Source organism: Schistocerca piceifrons, chromosome 2, assembly GCF_021461385.2.
Source record: "Schistocerca piceifrons isolate TAMUIC-IGC-003096 chromosome 2, iqSchPice1.1, whole genome shotgun sequence".
Classification (NCBI taxonomy): Eukaryota; Metazoa; Arthropoda; class Insecta; order Orthoptera; family Acrididae; genus Schistocerca; species Schistocerca piceifrons.
In genome coordinates, this window is record NC_060139.1 from 355,804,180 (window position 1) to 355,816,623 (window position 12,444).

A 12,444-nucleotide genomic window follows, 5' to 3' on the forward strand; every position below is an offset into this window, starting at 1 on the left:
CAGCAGGGTGCACATGGCTCAAATGAAACATGAAACGGTTTCAGAACTGGTTGTCGGATTTTAGCGCTGACTTGGAGGCCTGGAAATGCGCGAAACAGCCGCCGCCATGCGATTTGTTGCCACACCGTTGTACAAAACGCAAGGGCTCGTCCGGGATTTGAACCCGGGACCTCCTGCACCCGAAGCAGGAATCATACCCCTAGACCAACGAGCCTATTCGTTCCGAAAACGCACTGCATGTGAATGACGCCACCTTTGATGGTCTCACCATGTAGGGCTGCAGCTCAGCCAGCGTTCTCCCTGTCTGTCGCGGTTGGATTGTTTTTATCGACGTCTTTTACTATAGGAACTTCACGAATCGGAGGGAGCTCGTAGCCGATGCCCTTGCTAACACAGAAGACAAACTGTTGCTATTACGAGTCTCCGGGTGGTACATGAAAACGACCGTCGTTTCCGTGGTGTAGCGGTTATCACGTCTGCTTTACACGCAGAAGGTCCCCGGTTCGATCCCGGGCGGGAACACAACAATTTTAATCTATATTTCGGATTTCATTTCCGAGATGACCTCACGTCCGCGTATGCAGAGACAAGCAATGTCGTATGCTAGACGGATAGGGCGTCATTTTACTGTCAAATACTGTTGCTCTCTTATTGCACCGGTATTTGGTAACTGAGAACGCCCCTAGCTCCATTATGGCTGGCAAAATTTATAATCCGGTTCTTCAGGGCTACTTCAAGTGCGCTTGCTACTGGCTTTCCTGAGCTCACCCTGCTCGCCTTGTCACAGCTCTGTCAAAGTGTGATGCTAACTAATAATGAGAAACTCTTAGCCACGCTCAATCTTACATGCCACCCCTTGGTTGTTGCCGTCGCTAGTAAGATGAGGGTAGACTGTCGCACAATTAAGCTGAATCTCCACTCACGGTGCACATATTCCGCAAAGACAACCTTGTTTTCCGTTGCATGCAAAATTACCGTCTGCGTTTCTATCGAATTCCACCTACGTACTTTACTGGTGCCGCATTCTTGTTATATCCACGTGCTATAACAGGCGTCTACTCTTCATTGAGGAGCTGCAACCGGGACTGAGTTCCACCTACTCTTCAGCACGGTCAAAATGGCACGGCTCGTCCGGGATTTGAACCCGGGACCTCCTGCACACAAAGCAGGAATCATACCCCTTTTTTTTTTTTTTTTTTTACTGAAACTAAAATCCTAAAACATGACTATATAATTTAGACTGCTTACTGAAATAAAGGTTAAAACACGAAAACTTCCGTCCTGGTGTAGAGAAGAAACATACATAAAGGCGGCAAATTCAGAAACAGTATAAAAGAAAATGGCTCACACAGGTGACCTTAGCCAACACCCTCTCTTTCAAATGTCAGGCTAAGCATATTGGCAAAATCATCTCGGAGGCCTGGCAATCGCAAGCGCTGCCAGTAAGCAGTAAGCATGTACTGCCGAAACGCTAGGTGTCCATCCTCTTCATGACAACTGTTGACAAAATGTACGAAATGGCCAATCAACCACATGACGGTATGGAGCTTCGTCCGCGGAAAAAAGGAAGAATCGGGCCGGACGATGATGTCAATAGTATAAGCGGCCTCAGCAGACCTAGTGACAAAAGCGAGTTGTTTCCCGAGCCAACGCCAATTAGCAAGGTGCCCACAGCAGGTGAATCGATGTTCAAGGGTATCCAGGAGACCACACCGAGTACAGGTGTCCGTGTCAGAAAGACCAATACGGTGCAGTCGTACATTGGTGGGAACCAAATTATTTATTACCCTATACCACGTGGACGCCACGGCCATAGAGTGGATCGGCAGACTAACGTTCTTCCAGACGTTCCTCCAGGACACGGATGGAGACGCCAGTTCTATTGGATTGGGACTGGCCAGCCCCTCCCAGCGGGCAATCAAGCTCTTGGTCGTTGGCACCGGTCGCCGCAAGAAGACTTCACCGAGGTAACTCACCGCAATGTAAAATTCCCGAATGTGTTTCAACTTAAAATTTAGGCGTCCGACATCGACAGGTGGAGCAAGGCTCGCCGGACGCACAACAGTAAAAAGCCTGGATGTAATTGAAGTCACTTCTTGCGTAACAATTAGAGTCGTTCGGCGGACGTACAAAGCAGACGCCTTGCGAGTAATGTCAGAGAGGCCCAAGCCTCCGGAGAGACGCGGTTTCGTCATTACCTCGTAACGTAACTTGAATAGATGGCCCTTCCATATAAACCTGCTAGACAATTGGCGCAACCTTTTCGCCACCATCATGGGAAGTGGGAACAGCTGAGCAACATAATAAGCTTTACATAGGACGTAGGTGTCTAAAATTCTGACTTTTTGCAAAATGGTAGCAGAGCGCTGCTCATGGACCATCAGAGCCCCCTGTATCTTCTCGGTGACAGATTTCCAATTGAGAGCCGCCATTTTTAGAGGACACCGATCAATGATAATCCCCAAGGACGTATGGCGATCGACAAAAGTGGCCCAAGGGACGTCAGCATCGCGAAATCCTCGAATATCAAGGAACTTACATTTACCCTGATTGAGACGCGCTCCAGAGACACGACAGTATGCATCAACTGCCCCTTTCAACAACGGGATATCATCTCGTTGACGGAGGAGAACAACGACATCATCCGCATATGCCTTAACCGAGAGCTTCCCACCAGAGAGGGACATACCCTGAAGCTTGAGAGCAATAGTCCGAAGCAGCGGTTCCAGGGACAAAACGAATAAAGACATAGAGAGCGGACTACCCTGAGGCACTCCGCGGCGGATAGCAATGGGCGGCGTCAGCTGCCCATTGACTGACACCCGAGCTGTTATTCCCCTGTACAAATTGCCAAGAACACCACGTGATGAAGCGTTAAAACCTATTGTACCTAAAACACGATCTAAAAACACATGACTGACGTGATCAAAAGCCTTATAAAAATCAAGGAAGGCAAAGGCACAATGTACGTTTGTAACCGCCGCAACCGAGACAACATCCCGATATTCGGCTACTGGTGTCAGAATAGATCTATCATGAAAACAACATTGATGTGCACCAATCACACCCCGAAGCAGAGAAGACAGCCGGCTATTGAGCGCTCTAGCAGCTGTCTTATAGTCAAAATTCAGCAATGTGAGCGGACGAAGATTGGCAGCAGATAAACGACCAGAGGACTTCGGGATTAAAACAATTTTCCCTACTTTAAAATCGGCAGGCACATCCATCCCTCTGACAATCTCATTTAAAATCTGCGTAAAAATGCCACCCAAAAGAGGCCAAAAACGGAGATAAAATTCTTTAGGCAGGCCGTCTGGACCCGGCGATTTACTGGACGGAGAGCGAGCAATAAAATCGAAAACATCATCTACCTGGAACTCCCGGAGAAATTCGCCGTTCGCGTCAGGCGCGATCGTCGCAGTTAGATCCCCAAAGACATCATCCGAAAGAGACTCACCAGAATCATCGGCAGAATAGAGACTAGTGTAATACTGATGAAGAGCACGAACCATTTCCTCCTGTGCACTAAGCTGTCGCCCATCATCCACCGTAAGAGAAGAGATGAAGGAGCGACGACGACGAGTCTGATGCCGTAGCAGGTGGTACAAGGATGTCAGTTCGCCTTCAACAAGAGAGTGAGGTTTCGACTTAACTCGCAGACCATCCATCTGTCGTCGTTTAAGGCTCAAGAGCTTGGCTTTAATACGACGAACATCATGGATCCGCAGTGGAGAGGTACCCGCCGCGTCATATAGTTCACGCAGGACAGAGTAGTAATATTCATACGTGTTCTTAAAATCACGCGTCCTAGCAGCACAGTAGAAAATCAAAGTCTGACGAATCTTGGGCTTGGCAAACGCAGTCCACCAAACCAGCAAGGAGGGGTATCGCGGGACAGAGCGAAGACATCGCTCCCACACGCCACTTATAACATCATCCATAGCACTGTCGGCAAGGTGGGAAACATTTAACATCCACTGGGAACGATAAAGTTTTGCAGGTTGGCGACTAAGATTTACAGTTGCAGTAAAAGCACAATGGTCAGAAAAACTAGTAGGAATAACATCGACAGAAAGAATTTTATCACATAAAAAATCAGATAAATAGAATCTGTCGAGTCTACTGCATGAGGACGCGGTAAAAAACGTATATTTCACCAGGGTTGGATATTTGTGTTCCCAAACATCACGCAGATGCATCGTACGAACTAAGTCATGTAAATCACGGCAATAATTAAAATTGGGGGACTGGTCTGCAGGGCGTAAAACACAATTAAAATCGCCTCCGAGCAGGAGACTCCGAGGACTCTGGCGCAAAAGATAAATAAGCTCTTCTTTATAAAAGCGCGATCGAGCCACAGTGTGACCCGAACCAGAGGGGGCATACAAAACAACGAGGCGCAGATCAAAAAGACGACAACCAATCCCACGGCCAGAGTCAAGGAATTCAATGTCAGTAATAGGAATGCCCTCTCGAAAGAAAAGAGCAGTTCCTGTTGAATATTCCGGCGCGACATTAAAAACAGTTTGAAATCCAGGTAGAGAGAGATCAGAAAACAACACTTCCTGCAAAAACACTACGTCCGCACAGGCGTCGTAAATAAACTGCCGCAAAGAGGCAATGCGAACGTCGGACTCAATACGGTTAACATTTAAGGTAAGAAAGGTGTATGCTTGAACCATAGAGAGAAAAGCGAGAAAACAAATCACCTACACCGACGCACCAGCGTCACAGTCCATAGCAGGGGTGACTGAGGCATCCGAGGGAGGGGGACTGCTACCCCGTTCCGCGGATCCCTTACGTTTCGGTTTTTTACGAACAGCATTAACGTTCGGCTGAACGCGTAACTTGCGTCGGCTGACGGGCAAGGAAACTTCAGCCGCCGGTGACGTAGGAGGGTCAAGTTCTGTATCCGACACCACCCGCGCCGGTCCACATGCGGGATCCGGGGTCGCGGGGGAAACATCCGACAAAACGGAATGGTCAACACCTGCACTAGCTTCCGGCAAACATGGACTGCACGGAGGCGAAACGTGAGCAGGAAGGTCCGAGGCCGCAGAGTTGGAAGGAAGCGGAGCAGCTCCGCTGGCAGAAGTATGGGGCAGCGAAGCAGGAAGTTGTCGCGGCTCCACTTGTTGTGACATCGAAGTCGGTTCGGAAGACGGCGCCAACAGGCCCGACCGACGACCCGACTCGAGAGAAGCTGCGTCGGAGGCCGGAGGGGCGCCAGCAGCCGCCACCGGAACCGCTACCTCAGGAGGGCAGGGAGCAGCTACAGTACACAGTGGCTCGGAGGATGCCGGTCGCTCGGACTGGGGCATCTCAGGGAGATCCTCATCCGTACTATTTCCATCGTGTGGGCGACGCCTCTTATTATTCAAAAGTGGCACACCCACCTGAGGGACAGACGGAACAACATCAGATTTAGCACGCAAAGGAGGAAATTCTGTATCAGGGGTGCGCAAAACCTGTGGAGGGGCGCTACTACCACTGGACTGTGCTACACCAAGAGCAGAACCACCTGCAACGAGGTCAGCGACCGTTAACTTGCGACGCTGTTCGAGAGAATTTTTTAAAACAAAAACTCTCCGCGGACAGTCGGTACGCACGTGACCACTTTCATTGCACAAAAAACAGGTGCCCACCTGACCACTATATGTTACATGGACACGATATCCACCGATCTGCAGGTGAGATGGAATATTCTGCTTAACGTGCATTTCGACTGAACGAATACCACTGTAACATTGCAGGCGATGTTGGCTTGACCAGCGTTCAAGGCGAATGCTCTTTACATCACCATACTTCTGTAGACCCTCCTTAAGATAGACATTATCCACCTCCGGTGGAAGGTTGTAAACACGAACATTGGTATACGTGATGGAAGCATTGGAAAGCAGCACGGTACTTACAGAATCATCCCGATGCCGAAAGAGAACTTGATGACCATATTTAGAAAGAATTTTATCAACCTGGAGTGGGTCCATAAACTTAACAAAGAAAACATACAGTTCGGTATCAAAATAAGCAGTGTGCACCTGATCCGAATGAACACCAAAGGTATCTACCAACCAATCATGAATCTCAAGAGAACTAGGTTGCACATGGCGGGTTGACTTGTCAAAAGCAAAACTAACTGTAGCCTGACGAGGAATAACCTGGGACGACATTTTCAAAATATGCGGTCGAAACCGCTACACAAAAAACACTGAAATAAGGACAGAAAGTAACACAAGGTACGAAACAACGACGGAGAAACACTCACAGAAGTTGCAACACAACACGTAAACAAAAACGATAGTCCACTATACGTAACGCTACGGCGGAGCGGAAGACTAGGCACGTCCACACTGCACGGCGTCTAAAGCGGAACTTACCCCTAGACCAACGAGCCACCTGTCTGGAGCAGTTAAGTTAATCCCAAGTATTGGACCTCACAGGGAACACAAACTTTCACGTGAATTCGCAAGATAAACGCTTTCTGCAGGCAGCACTCACCACTGATGAGAAGAATATTAAAGGCAACGAACAGAAAGCGAAATAACTTCATCGAGCACTGCTTATGATCAGCCGGCAGTGCCTCAGTTTCGGTATGTGGTTTCTCAGGGTTAAGAGAAGGCGAATGCACTAAACAAAAGAACATCGGGAAACCAAGCACCAACTCATAACGAAAAGATTGCACGATATACTGCAAGCAAAATTTCCAGAAGACGGATACTGAAGACGCCGCAGACAACAGAATTATTCTATGCAGTAACGATTATCTAGGAAGCGTGAATTGCATGTGCTGCTCCACCGCACAACTTCTTATGATACTGTTTTACTTATTCTAAATTTTCATTACCTCATCGTCTCTAGAATACTGTGTGGTTATCACCTGGTTTCCAACAGCGATAGTAGTAAGTAAATCGACTAAAAAGTCTTTCAAAGTAGGTCAGACACAAAAAAAAAAAAAAAATCGGAGCTGCGTGTAGCTCATGTCATTCTGCTTTCAAACGTGAATCTCCGGCTGGGAGTAGTGGCGTACTTCTGTAATCCAAGCTTCTGGGAGGCCGTTGTGTGGGAGAGATCTGGAAACAACTACAGATTCGGCCGTTCCACGAGCTCAGGAACGGCCGCGATGCCTTCATCGAGCTCTGCAGATCGACGGACGACAGTGTGGAAATTTCGGCAAGCGGTGGCTAGGGGTTAAGAGAAGCCAAACGCACTAAACACAAGAAAGTCGGGAAACCGAAGCACACAACTCATAACGAAAAGATTGCGGAATGCAGTGCGAAAGCAAAAGTTCGAGAAGACCAACTCTGAAGCCATCGGCGCGCTAGGAATTATTCCGCACAAGAGGCGATCATGTAGGAAGAGCGAGATGAGGCTGTCGCTCGACCACACAATAAAATTTTGCTTAATCCAAATTTGCAATACCGGTTCGACACTAGAATGCTGCGCCTTGGTTCTTCCAAAAGCGGTAGTAATAAGCACGTAGACTGCAGTGTCATTTAGGGTAGTGAGTCAGACATGGAGAGGATATAAGGCGGGTGGAATATGCAACGACAGGGGGCATTCCAGGGCGGCCGCCGGCTCCTTGCGCTGTGGCGCGCCGGTGCCGGCGGCGGCCTGGCTGGGCTGCTGGTGCCTCCATGTAGAGCTGCCGCCGAGCCCAGGCACCGTGCCGCTAACGAAGCGATTGCCTTTAGTGACATCTTTTGCAATAACGACTGCGCGAATCGACGGTATCTCGTAAGGACAGAAAGAGCAGCAGCTGCCGCCGAGCCCAGGCGCCGTGCCTAACACGCAGAAGGTCCCCGGTTGGATTGCGGGCGGAAAGCCGTTTTCGTCGCACTCAGCAAGACACTTGCTACGATCTCTACTGTGACCATTTAAATCAAACGTTCCATCAGCAGGGTGCACATGGCTCAAATGAAACATGAAACGGTTTCAGAACTGGTTGTCGGATTTTAGCGCTGACTTGGAGGCCTGGAAATGCGCGAAACAGCCGCCGCCATGCGATTTGTTGCCACACCGTTGTACAAAACGCAAGGGCTCGTCCGGGATTTGAACCCGGGACCTCCTGCACCCGAAGCAGGAATCATACCCCTAGACCAACGAGCCTATTCGTTCCGAAAACGCACTGCATGTGAATGACGCCACCTTTGATGGTCTCACCATGTAGGGCTGCAGCTCAGCCAGCGTTCTCCCTGTCTGTCGCGGTTGGATTGTTTTTATCGACGTCTTTTACTATAGGAACTTCACGAATCGGAGGGAGCTCGTAGCCGATGCCCTTGCTAACACAGAAGACAAACTGTTGCTATTACGAGTCTCCGGGTGGTACATGAAAACGACCGTCGTTTCCGTGGTGTAGCGGTTATCACGTCTGCTTTACACGCAGAAGGTCCCCGGTTCGATCCCGGGCGGGAACACAACAATTTTAATCTATATTTCAGATTTCATTTCCGAGATGACCTCACGTCCGCGTATGCAGAGACAAGCAATGTCGTATGCTAGACGGATAGGGCGTCATTTTACTGTCAAATACTGTTGCTCTCTTATTGCACCGGTATTTGGTAACTGAGAACGCCCCTAGCTCCATTATGGCTGGCAAAATTTATAATCCGGTTCTTCAGGGCTACTTCAAGTGCGCTTGCTACTGGCTTTCCTGAGCTCACCCTGCTCGCCTTGTCACAGCTCTGTCAAAGTGTGATGCTAACTAATAATGAGAAACTCTTAGCCACGCTCAATCTTACATGCCACCCCTTGGTTGTTGCCGTCGCTAGTAAGATGAGGGTAGACTGTCGCACAATTAAGCTGAATCTCCACTCACGGTGCACATATTCCGCAAAGACAACCTTGTTTTCCGTTGCATGCAAAATTACCGTCTGCGTTTCTATCGAATTCCACCTACGTACTTTACTGGTGCCGCATTCTTGTTATATCCACGTGCTATAACAGGCGTCTACTCTTCATTGAGGAGCTGCAACCGGGACTGAGTTCCACCTACTCTTCAGCACGGTCAAAATGGCACGGCTCGTCCGGGATTTGAACCCGGGACCTCCTGCACACAAAGCAGGAATCATACCCCTAGACCAACGAGCCACCTGTCTGGAGCAGTTAAGTTAATCCCAAGTATTGGACCTCACAGGGAACACAAACTTTCACGTGAATTCGCAAGATAAACGCTTTCTGCAGGCAGCACTCACCACTGATGAGAAGAATATTAAAGGCAACGAACAGAAAGCGAAATAACTTCATCGAGCACTGCTTATGATCAGCCGGCAGTGCCTCAGTTTCGGTATGTGGTTTCTCAGGGTTAAGAGAAGGCGAATGCACTAAACAAAAGAACATCGGGAAACCAAGCACCAACTCATAACGAAAAGATTGCACGATATACTGCAAGCAAAATTTCCAGAAGACGGATACTGAAGACGCCGCAGACAACAGAATTATTCTATGCAGTAACGATTATCTAGGAAGCGTGAATTGCATGTGCTGCTCCACCGCACAACTTCTTATGATACTGTTTTACTTATTCTAAATTTTCATTACCTCATCGTCTCTAGAATACTGTGTGGTTATCACCTGGTTTCCAACAGCGATAGTAGTAAGTAAATCGACTAAAAAGTCTTTCAAAGTAGGTCAGACACAAAAAAAAAAAAAAAATCGGAGCTGCGTGTAGCTCATGTCATTCTGCTTTCAAACGTGAATCTCCGGCTGGGAGTAGTGGCGTACTTCTGTAATCCAAGCTTCTGGGAGGCCGTTGTGTGGGAGAGATCTGGAAACAACTACAGATTCGGCCGTTCCACGAGCTCAGGAACGGCCGCGATGCCTTCATCGAGCTCTGCAGATCGACGGACGACAGTGTGGAAATTTCGGCAAGCGGTGGCTAGGGGTTAAGAGAAGCCAAACGCACTAAACACAAGAAAGTCGGGAAACCGAAGCACACAACTCATAACGAAAAGATTGCGGAATGCAGTGCGAAAGCAAAAGTTCGAGAAGACCAACTCTGAAGCCATCGGCGCGCTAGGAATTATTCCGCACAAGAGGCGATCATGTAGGAAGAGCGAGATGAGGCTGTCGCTCGACCACACAATAAAATTTTGCTTAATCCAAATTTGCAATACCGGTTCGACACTAGAATGCTGCGCCTTGGTTCTTCCAAAAGCGGTAGTAATAAGCACGTAGACTGCAGTGTCATTTAGGGTAGTGAGTCAGACATGGAGAGGATATAAGGCGGGTGGAATATGCAACGACAGGGGGCATTCCAGGGCGGCCGCCGGCTCCTTGCGCTGTGGCGCGCCGGTGCCGGCGGCGGCCTGGCTGGGCTGCTGGTGCCTCCATGTAGAGCTGCCGCCGAGCCCAGGCACCGTGCCGCTAACGAAGCGATTGCCTTTAGTGACATCTTTTGCAATAACGACTGCGCGAATCGACGGTATCTCGTAAGGACAGAAAGAGCAGCAGCTGCCGCCGAGCCCAGGCGCCGTGCCTAACACGCAGAAGGTCCCCGGTTGGATTGCGGGCGGAAAGCCGTTTTCGTCGCACTCAGCAAGACACTTGCTACGATCTCTACTGTGACCATTTAAATCAAACGTTCCATCAGCAGGGTGCACATGGCTCAAATGAAACATGAAACGGTTTCAGAACTGGTTGTCGGATTTTAGCGCTGACTTGGAGGCCTGGAAATGCGCGAAACAGCCGCCGCCATGCGATTTGTTGCCACACCGTTGTACAAAACGCAAGGGCTCGTCCGGGATTTGAACCCGGGACCTCCTGCACCCGAAGCAGGAATCATACCCCTAGACCAACGAGCCTATTCGTTCCGAAAACGCACTGCATGTGAATGACGCCACCTTTGATGGTCTCACCATGTAGGGCTGCAGCTCAGCCAGCGTTCTCCCTGTCTGTCGCGGTTGGATTGTTTTTATCGACGTCTTTTACTATAGGAACTTCACGAATCGGAGGGAGCTCGTAGCCGATGCCCTTGCTAACACAGAAGACAAACTGTTGCTATTACGAGTCTCCGGGTGGTACATGAAAACGACCGTCGTTTCCGTGGTGTAGCGGTTATCACGTCTGCTTTACACGCAGAAGGTCCCCGGTTCGATCCCGGGCGGGAACACAACAATTTTAATCTATATTTCAGATTTCATTTCCGAGATGACCTCACGTCCGCGTATGCAGAGACAAGCAATGTCGTATGCTAGACGGATAGGGCGTCATTTTACTGTCAAATACTGTTGCTCTCTTATTGCACCGGTATTTGGTAACTGAGAACGCCCCTAGCTCCATTATGGCTGGCAAAATTTATAATCCGGTTCTTCAGGGCTACTTCAAGTGCGCTTGCTACTGGCTTTCCTGAGCTCACCCTGCTCGCCTTGTCACAGCTCTGTCAAAGTGTGATGCTAACTAATAATGAGAAACTCTTAGCCACGCTCAATCTTACATGCCACCCCTTGGTTGTTGCCGTCGCTAGTAAGATGAGGGTAGACTGTCGCACAATTAAGCTGAATCTCCACTCACGGTGCACATATTCCGCAAAGACAACCTTGTTTTCCGTTGCATGCAAAATTACCGTCTGCGTTTCTATCGAATTCCACCTACGTACTTTACTGGTGCCGCATTCTTGTTATATCCACGTGCTATAACAGGCGTCTACTCTTCATTGAGGAGCTGCAACCGGGACTGAGTTCCACCTACTCTTCAGCACGGTCAAAATGGCACGGCTCGTCCGGGATTTGAACCCGGGACCTCCTGCACACAAAGCAGGAATCATACCCCTAGACCAACGAGCCACCTGTCTGGAGCAGTTAAGTTAATCCCAAGTATTGGACCTCACAGGGAACACAAACTTTCACGTGAATTCGCAAGATAAACGCTTTCTGCAGGCAGCACTCACCACTGATGAGAAGAATATTAAAGGCAACGAACAGAAAGCGAAATAACTTCATCGAGCACTGCTTATGATCAGCCGGCAGTGCCTCAGTTTCGGTATGTGGTTTCTCAGGGTTAAGAGAAGGCGAATGCACTAAACAAAAGAACATCGGGAAACCAAGCACCAACTCATAACGAAAAGATTGCACGATATACTGCAAGCAAAATTTCCAGAAGACGGATACTGAAGACGCCGCAGACAACAGAATTATTCTATGCAGTAACGATTATCTAGGAAGCGTGAATTGCATGTGCTGCTCCACCGCACAACTTCTTATGATACTGTTTTACTTATTCTAAATTTTCATTACCTCATCGTCTCTAGAATACTGTGTGGTTATCACCTGGTTTCCAACAGCGATAGTAGTAAGTAAATCGACTAAAAAGTCTTTCAAAGTAGGTCAGACACAAAAAAAAAAAAAAAATCGGAGCTGCGTGTAGCTCATGTCATTCTGCTTTCAAACGTGAATCTCCGGCTGGGAGTAGTGGCGTACTTCTGTAATCCAAGCTTCTGGGAGGCCGTTG

General features: G+C 48.8%; 8 non-coding genes across 8 annotated transcripts; 3 read left to right on the forward strand and 5 right to left on the reverse strand.

Annotated features, from left to right (window-relative positions):
* Window positions 1–142: 142 nt before the first annotated feature.
* Window positions 143–214, reverse strand: Trnap-cgg. The gene has a single exon. It is a non-coding gene; the product is annotated as a tRNA-Pro (tRNA).
* Window positions 215–449: 235 nt separating this feature from the next.
* Window positions 450–522, forward strand: Trnav-uac. The gene has a single exon. It is a non-coding gene; the product is annotated as a tRNA-Val (tRNA).
* A 7,512-nt stretch (window positions 523–8,034) lies between these two features.
* On the reverse strand, window positions 8,035–8,106 carry Trnap-cgg. Its single transcript has one exon. It is a non-coding gene; the product is annotated as a tRNA-Pro (tRNA).
* Window positions 8,107–8,341: 235 nt separating this feature from the next.
* Window positions 8,342–8,414, forward strand: Trnav-uac. Its single transcript has one exon. It is a non-coding gene; the product is annotated as a tRNA-Val (tRNA).
* A 601-nt stretch (window positions 8,415–9,015) lies between these two features.
* Trnat-ugu lies at window positions 9,016–9,087 on the reverse strand. Its single transcript has one exon. It is a non-coding gene; the product is annotated as a tRNA-Thr (tRNA).
* Window positions 9,088–10,727: 1,640 nt separating this feature from the next.
* On the reverse strand, window positions 10,728–10,799 carry Trnap-cgg. The gene has a single exon. It is a non-coding gene; the product is annotated as a tRNA-Pro (tRNA).
* A 235-nt stretch (window positions 10,800–11,034) lies between these two features.
* Window positions 11,035–11,107, forward strand: Trnav-uac. Its single transcript has one exon. It is a non-coding gene; the product is annotated as a tRNA-Val (tRNA).
* Window positions 11,108–11,708: 601 nt separating this feature from the next.
* Window positions 11,709–11,780, reverse strand: Trnat-ugu. Its single transcript has one exon. It is a non-coding gene; the product is annotated as a tRNA-Thr (tRNA).
* Window positions 11,781–12,444: the final 664 nt, after the last annotated feature.